This window comes from Phyllostomus discolor, chromosome 6, assembly GCF_004126475.2.
Source record: "Phyllostomus discolor isolate MPI-MPIP mPhyDis1 chromosome 6, mPhyDis1.pri.v3, whole genome shotgun sequence".
NCBI lineage: Eukaryota > Metazoa > Chordata > Mammalia > Chiroptera > Phyllostomidae > Phyllostomus > Phyllostomus discolor.
The window spans coordinates 89,034,674-89,043,121 of NC_040908.2; the positions used below are offsets into that span (position 1 = coordinate 89,034,674).

The 8,448-nt window shown below is 36.3% G+C and overlaps 1 pseudogene; it reads right to left on the reverse strand.

Annotated features, from left to right (window-relative positions):
* Nucleotides 1–2,462: 2,462 nt before the first annotated feature.
* Nucleotides 2,463–3,673, reverse strand: LOC114498802 (annotated as a pseudogene).
* Nucleotides 3,674–8,448: the final 4,775 nt, after the last annotated feature.

The window sequence follows — 8,448 nt, forward strand, 5'->3', positions numbered from 1 at the left end:
TACTTAGTTTCTCTCACTGGGTTATGACCTTTCTGGGGGTAGACACAAAATCTTATTCATCTTTTAGCTCTAGCACCTAACACAATGCTTGAGAAAGGTAGTTTTAATTGACAAGTGCATACTGATTAAGTCCCTTTCTTTCCTAGAAACTTTTGCAGAGATGTGAACCGTGGGATTACATTAGAAAGAATTAAATAAAACTTTTTAATCTCTGTTTAATGTCCATTGCATAAAAAAACAACTTCTAGTACTCTGTAAATCTGTTCAGTTCTTACTTTCAAGTTAAAATTCATGATACTCAGTTCAGCATATGAATTGTTCAGTTTATGGGAATAAAGTAATTTTTTAACTTTTAGAATTTATCATGGTAAAATAAATGATTCAATGATAAGTATTCACCTAATCTATTCTTGGTCTATCTGAGTTCTAAAATGAACAGTTCTCTCTAATAGATGAGTAGAGTTGGAGACATGAAAACAAAAAGGCTGACAGGGATTGGTCCCTGATCTACCCATTCATCATCATTATGGCAAAGCTAAACAGCCAAATGAGGAGCTCTTAATAAAGAATCTCATTAGAAACCCACCCTCTTCCAGAACCCAAAATATTTTGGAGGAGGATGAAATTCTTCATTGGGTGGGATGTTTTCCAGCATGTAGGATGCTATCACTTTTGGCACTGAACAGTAAATACACCCCTAGTCTCCATGACAAACAAAAATATGCCTCAGCATTTCCAAACACTAGTTGATGACAGCACTACCCCAGTAGAGAACTACTAGTAAGGTGTCATCAAATTCTACATAATCAACTGGCTACTGGGCAGAGTGGGAGCAGCACTGACCACCAGTACTGGGAGAGGGCAGGGGCAGCAACTCAGGGTTGAGAGGACTGCCCATACTTCCACTGGAGAGAGGAGTTAACACCAAACCTGCATAAATTCTTTTTTTCTTTTTTTAAGTATATTTTATTGATTATGCTATTACACTTTTTCCAACTTCCCCCTTTATCCCCCTCTTTCCTGCACGCCCCCCCGCCCAGTCCTCCAGCATTCCTCCTTTTAGTTCATGCCCATGGGTTGTACATATAAGTTCTTTGATTTCTCTGTCTCCTATGCTATTCTTAACCTCCCCACCTATTTTGTACCCACCAATTATACTTCTTATTCCCTGTACCTTCCCCCAAATTCTTCCCCTCCCCCTCCCCACTGAAAACCCTCCATGGGATGACCATTTCTCTTCTCCTGTTCCTGTTCTAGTTGTTTGCTTAGTTTTTGTTTTTGTTGTTTTTTTTTATAGATTCAATTGTTGATAGTTGTGAGTTTGTTGTCATCTTACTGTTCACAGTTTTTTATCTTATTCTATTTCTTGGATAAATCCCTTTAACATCTTATATAATAAAGGCTTGGTGATGATGAACTCCTTTAACTTGACTCTATCTGGGAAGCACTTTATCTGCCCTTCCATTCTAAATGATAGCTTTGCTGGATAGAATAATCTTGGATATAGGTCCTTGCCTTTCAGGACTTTGAGTACATCTTTCCAGCCACTTCTTAGTTCAAGTGAAGTTTATTTAGTACTGCAAATTTTCTTTTGAGAAATCAGCTAGTAGTCTTATGGGAAATACTTTGTAGGTAACTCTCTCCTTTCTTCTTGCTGCTTTCAAGATTCTCTCCTTATCTTTCATCTTAGGTAATGTAATTATGACATGCCTTGGTGTGTTCCTCCTTGGGTCCAACTTCTTTGGGACTCTCTGAGCTTCCTGAACTTCTTGGAAGTCTATTCCCTTTGTCAGATTGGGAAACGTCTCCTTCATTATTTTCAAATAAGTTTTCAATTTCTTGTTCTTCCTCTTTTTCTGGCGCCCTTATTATTTTAATGTTGGAATATTAAAAGTTGCCCTGGAGGTTCCTAAGCCTCTCCTAATTTTTTAAAAATTCTTATTTCTTCATTCTGTTCTGGTTAAATGTTTCTTTCTTCCTTCTGCTCCAAACTGTTGATATGAATCCCAGTTTCCTTCCCATCACTCTTGGTTCCCTGTACATTTGGCTTTATTTCACTTTGGGTAGTCTTCATTTGTTCCTTCATTTTGTGACTGAGTTCAATCAGTTCTGTGAGCATCCTGATTACCAGTGTTTTGAACTGTGCATCTGATAGGTTGGCTATCTCTTTGTCACTTAGTTGTATTTTTTCTGGAGCTTTAATCTGTTCTTTCATTTGGGCCATTTTTTTTTCTCTTTTGAACCTATGTAAATTCTTAAAGCTTATTTTACATAATTTGTTTTTTATCAGGTCTCAGTGAAATATAATCATCATAAATGATATTTCATCACTGAAAAAGGCACAGTGAGGTTCATTTAGTTCAAGTATTGAAAATAAGATATTATAGCACATTGTTTCCTTTGAAATGTTCAACTTTGCTCTTGTAGTCATCACAGTTTTGACAGGAAGTTCATGGCTACATTTATGCATTTGACAGCCACCTTCCCTGGAGGACACCACTTTCTTCAGTATTAACAGCTTATAGCTTCTCTTTCTCCATATTTCCGATGACGTGTATTGAAATTCTCATGGCATTTGGGGAGCTTTGAATATGCTTTCAGCCCCATCCAAACTTCTTTCTGAAAACTACTACCAAGAAAAACTTCAGTAACAAGTCCTTGGGCACATGCTTCTCCTGCTAACTTCTTTCCAAAATAAGCACCTCTGTAGCCTTGGCCAGGCCCATTATCTTCAGAAAAGTGTAAGAGGCACATCCTCCTGAACTTCAGCCTGGGTGACTAAAAGGAATATGGAATGTTGCCCTGTTGGAGGCATATACAGCATCTAATAGCCCAAGGACGGTGACAGAGAGCCCCACAGCTGGACCATTTACCACTGCAATCAGAAGCTTAGGAAAAAATCTATTAAAACTGTCTAAAAAGTCCCTCAGCAAAGTAGCACTTGTTTAGTTTTCTCCTCTACTCTACCAGGAGGAATATCAGTGAAGTTAGATCATTCCCACTCCAGTAATAATCACCATTTCCTGTTACAACAGTTATGGTTGAGTCATCCTTTCTTGCAGCTTTAGGTGCAAGCATGATTTCTTGCTACATCTGAGTGTTGATCACATTCTTTTTGGTGGGCCAATTTCTTTGGGCAGACTACCAACAGCATTCCATGCATCCCATTTGACCTTATTAATCAAGCCAAACACACCTGGGCATATTACAAGGACCTTCAGTGGCCCCTGGAAAGCACTCAGACACCAGCGCTGACCAGAACCCAAAATATTTTATAGTAAGAGGAAGACTTACTCCAGGGCTATCAGGTAGAGGGGGACAGGAGTGTAGGACAATCTGAATTGTTTAAATACACAATTATTATCTCAAGCCATTTCTTAGTGGAGGAGAAAAATTCTTAAGAATCTGGGAATAAATCCAGCAAAAGGTAGATATTAATTTAGCAGTTGGATTTGAAGATGGTTGGGAGATGAATTTCTTTAAAGAGATACCCGTATTCAAGGAAAAATTATAGTAGGAGATGAGTGAGAATTCTCAAAGTCATCAAGAGACCATTAAGAACTTAGTCTACTTTCAACATGATACATCCCTACCACTTCTTTGCCCATTTGAATCCTACCCACTCACCCAGGTCTAATCTTGCTTCCTCCATCTGATTCCCCACAAAATTCATCGGATGTAATACAAAGAACAATAGTTTTAGATTCAGACAGTCCTGGGTTATTATCCCAGCTCTCCCACTCCACTTTAAAGTTAGACTTTCTGAATCTGTGCATGTCAACCTGTATTTTTACACACCGCAATACAGTGCCAAGTATTCTTTTTATCAAATTTAGTGTTTGAACTTGATGCTCTTAGGACGCTCATCTACCTGTAAGTAAGACTGACAAGTTTGTGTCTTTGGGTCCCCTACCTAAGTCTTAGTTTCCTCACCTGTTAATGGGAATAAGTATATCAAAGTTGTTTTGCTTATGTTTAAATGGGATAGCACATAAAAAATGCATAGCATATAGTAACTGCTTGGGAAAAACATACTAATTTGAAAAAAATATTTTTAGATTTCTTTTTTAAAAGATTTTGTTTATTTATTTTTAGAGAGGGGAAGGGAGGGAGAAAGAGAGGGAGAGAAACCTCAATGTATGGTTACCTCTCAAGCGACCCCTACTGGGGACCTGGCCCGCAACCGAGGCATGTGCCTTAACTGGGAATCAAACCAGCAACGCTTTGGTTTGCAGGCTGGTGCTCATTCCACTGAACCACACCAGCCAGGGTGATTTCTAGATTTCTTGATTAGAAAACTGTGTTTCTGCTAGGAAGGATCTGTGAAATTTTCTATCTTGGTGATTTTGCTCTTTCTCAGATCCAAAGTTCCTCACAGATTTTGTAGTTAAAATATTCTCTGGAAATTCTTTACCTGCTTGCCTCTGAGATTCCCCCATAGAATACAATGTGGGAGTAAAATTATTAACACAAAACAACTCTAGCTTATGCTCAAGAATTCAATTCTTCCATAAAGAATTAAAAAAGCATTTATATTGTTAAAGATATTAAACTGCTCTTTTTCTAAGTGGCTACCCAATAGCTGGAGGAACCTACCCTCTGCTTTGACTAAAGAGTGAGACAACAATCTGAAAAACTGCTTCATTACTAGTGTCTGAAGTTCATACATACCTGAGACCTTTGTGTTTCCTCCAGGTCATCCACCCGATGGTGCCCATGTCAACCTTGTTTCCACTTCAATCATCAAACAGCAATTTTCTAAGTGTAGAGTTATCTCCAAAGGGACAAACTTAATTGCACGGTTCCTAATTTTTCTTAACACTTTACTTTGAAATGGCTTTAGACTAACATATGAGTTGAAAATATAGTAGAGAATTTCAATATACCCTTCACCCTGCTTCCCGTAATGTGGTAATCTCACATAACCACAGTACAATTATCAAAACTAAAAATTTACACTGGTATAATATTATAAACTGAACCATAGGCTTTGTTTAGATTTTTCACTAATTCCCCTTTTCTATCCTAGGATCCAATTCAGGATCTCATGATGCATTTAGTTGTTATATCTCCTTAGTCTTCTCCAGTTGATGACTGTTCTTCAGTCTTTCATGACCTTGACATCTTGAAGAGTACTGTAACTGGTCAGGTATTTTGTAGAATGTCTCTGAATTTAGGTTTGTCTGATGGCCTCTCATGATTAAATTGTGTTTATCAATATTTGAGAATTGCATCACAGAGGGAATGGGTCTTTTTCATCCTAAAATAGAGTACATGATGCCCATATGGGTTTTTACTGGTGATATTAACTTTGATCATTTTGTTAAAATGGAGCATGCCCAGATTTCCTACTTGTGTAGAAAATGTATTCATAATTAGTAAATATTTTCCATTTGTACTGAGTAAATATTATGCAAAAATCTCTTTTTTTCCACTAATTTTAGTATTCATAAGTGGATTATCTCCAGCAATTATTAATATGGTATAAGTAGTAATTTCTATGCCCCTCATTCTTTCTACATCTATTAATTGGGGTTCACTTGTAAGTAAGAATGTCCCTTTATTTTTCACTCAATTATTTATATCAGTATATACTTATGAATATTTATTCTATTCTTTCAGCTTTAGTTCAACATTATTGTTACTTAGTTTGCTGCCCAAATTATTCCAGTTGTGACCATTACTAGTTCTATTAGACCAGCTCTTGTGTTCCTTTTAACATTTCCTCTTTTTTTTTTCAGCATTTAATTTCTGGCACCACAAGATACTTCAGTCTCAACCACTTCTCTAAAAACCCAGTCCACAATTTTTTCCTAATTTATTCAAATTAGTGGGTGAGCTGAATATTCTTACATTAATGGTCCTTGAAGAATGATCGCATTAGAGAAACCACTTACCCCTTCCAAACCTAATTATTCCTTCCAGCTCAATCACATAGCAGTTTGTATCTACTTCTATCAGAATACATCTCAAGTTGTATCAAAAAAGTTTATCTACCTTCACCTAGATTCCTCAAGGGCTGGGACTTTCATTATTTTATTCAAAAGATACTTCTGGGGAATTTGATATCCAGTAGAGATACAATGGTAAAAAAGATAGGCCCAGTCTCTGTTCGCAACTTCCTGATACAACACGTGAAATATAATAAGCACTCGGTACACAATTTGAGTAAATGTTGAAAGAACTATCAGCGAAGATGAGTACAGTGAGATGACTACTTACCCATATTTTAGCAAAAATGAAATCACTCCAGTGTATGGCTCAGATCCTTATTAACCACACTCAGAAAATAACATATTATCATCCATGAAAAACTACTATCTCCATCCCTTTTTCTATTACCATCTCTTAAGGATTTATTATCCATTGAGAAAATTGTTTGCTTAGTAAATAAGTGCTAAATACAAAAAGACTATAATTCAAGGACTCCGTAAAGATGGCATTATTTTATGAGCTCTATTTAATGTTTCCTTGAGCTACCCTGACTTTCATTATTCAAGGAAACTAGAAAATGTCATGAGGAAGATCAGTAATGTGCTATATCTGTTCATGTTTCTGTATAATCTCTATGCTAGGTACAGACAAACTCAGTTTTTGTATATTACAAACAGGACAGATTCAAAATTAAATAAGTAATGGTGAAGACTAACTTCCCCTCAAAAGTACAACAAAACTTGTCTACTTCAGAAGAAAAATTTGGCGCAGAAGTTACACAAAAAGCAAACAAACAATTTTATGGATTTTTTCTGACAACCAAGTTACATAGATCACATCAGAGCAAACTACACCTTGTGGAAAGCAATATGCAAACTTTTAATGTCACAGACTTCCAAACCCCTAATATTTTAGTCTTTATCACAAGAAACAAGATGGAATCTGACTTATAATGTTACCTTTCAATACTTCCAGGGTTCCTATATTTTAAAATCAGTCTTAAATTACATGTAGTTCTCCTAAGTCTAGTAGGGAAGAATAATATGCTAACTTATTAAATAAAATCCTAATTATACCTCAGTTCTCATGGATAAGTAAGTTTGTAAGGAACATGCTGCACCATCACCACAAAGTGATTATTTTGTTCTCCAGAAATAACATGTGTCAATTTTTATGAGGTTTCTCTACCTGTGATACAGATTTGCTTAAGGTAAAACTTCACATGGACAAATAAGCTATTCTCCAAGATAATGTAGAAGGTATTCAAAAAGTGTAGACCTAAGGTCAAAGGTACCAGAAATCTCCTTATGCACATGTTGAAAATCCACAATTCTAGGCTCCATTTCATATCTCAATGAATTCATATTTTATAAAAGGTGATTTCTTAGCATAAAAAATTTGACAACCACTGGAATATAAGCAAAGGTGAAAATCTAAGGACTTTCACCTTCATCTAACATTTGTGTGAGGATAGAGAGGAAAATAAATGATGTTTGCTGACAAATGGTTCAAAAAACTGGAGAACTTATTACTCATTTGTAAATGTAATAACAGCTTCTTCTGGGCATGATGGAATAACCAGATTCAGACTTATTCTTCTCCCATAAACAACTATAAAACTGGACAAAATATATAGGCCAATTGTTGTCACGCATTAGACAATGAGAAGAATAGGATCACAGGCCTTGAGAGAAGGAAAAGTCAGGTAAAACCCATATTCACCTTGGATTTCTTGCTGGGGCCACTTAGAAACATAATCAGGTAGAGATTAAGTACTTAGCAGCTGTCTCACTGAATTAAGGAAGGAGACATCAGAGTGTTTCTGCTGAGGTGATTAGGTTTTGTGGACAAGGTACTAAAATTTAGAAGCTGTGCAAAGTAGGGGCCTCAGAACATTATGTAGAGGTCACCCTCAAGACCTCAGCTAAACACTAGGCTGTGTGTATGCAGAATGAAATTCCATAATGCTTAGCAGAGAGAGGCTCTTGGAAGTGTGAAGACTGAATGGAGACACCAAAGGTTTAAAAATGCCTGGATACACTGACTGAGCCCACACAGTGAAACTTCAGTACCTCCAACATTTATTTGGGCCCAAGAAAAGCCTTTCCTTGGATATAAAGACCAAACCCAAGAATAAGGGTACAGCCTAGGACTAAGGACAAAACAAAGATTAAACCCACCCTAAAGACAAAACCTAAAACCAAGCCTAACAAAATCAAGTTCTTCCAATAATTTGTCTGACAAAACAAAACTCAATGTCCTTTTAAAAAAGATAATATAATCCAGAACCTTTTCAATAGATTGTGTATGATGAACAGCATATAATTAAAAATACTAGACATATAAAGTGACCCAGAACCAAGAGAAGTAGAAGTCAATAGAAAATGACCCCAAGATAACAAAGATACTAGAATTAACAGACAAGAAGTATAAAACAGCCATGAAAAATATATGCAAGAATTTAAAGAAAGAGGCAAATAAGTTACAGATGGGGAATTTTAACAAAAAAAAAAG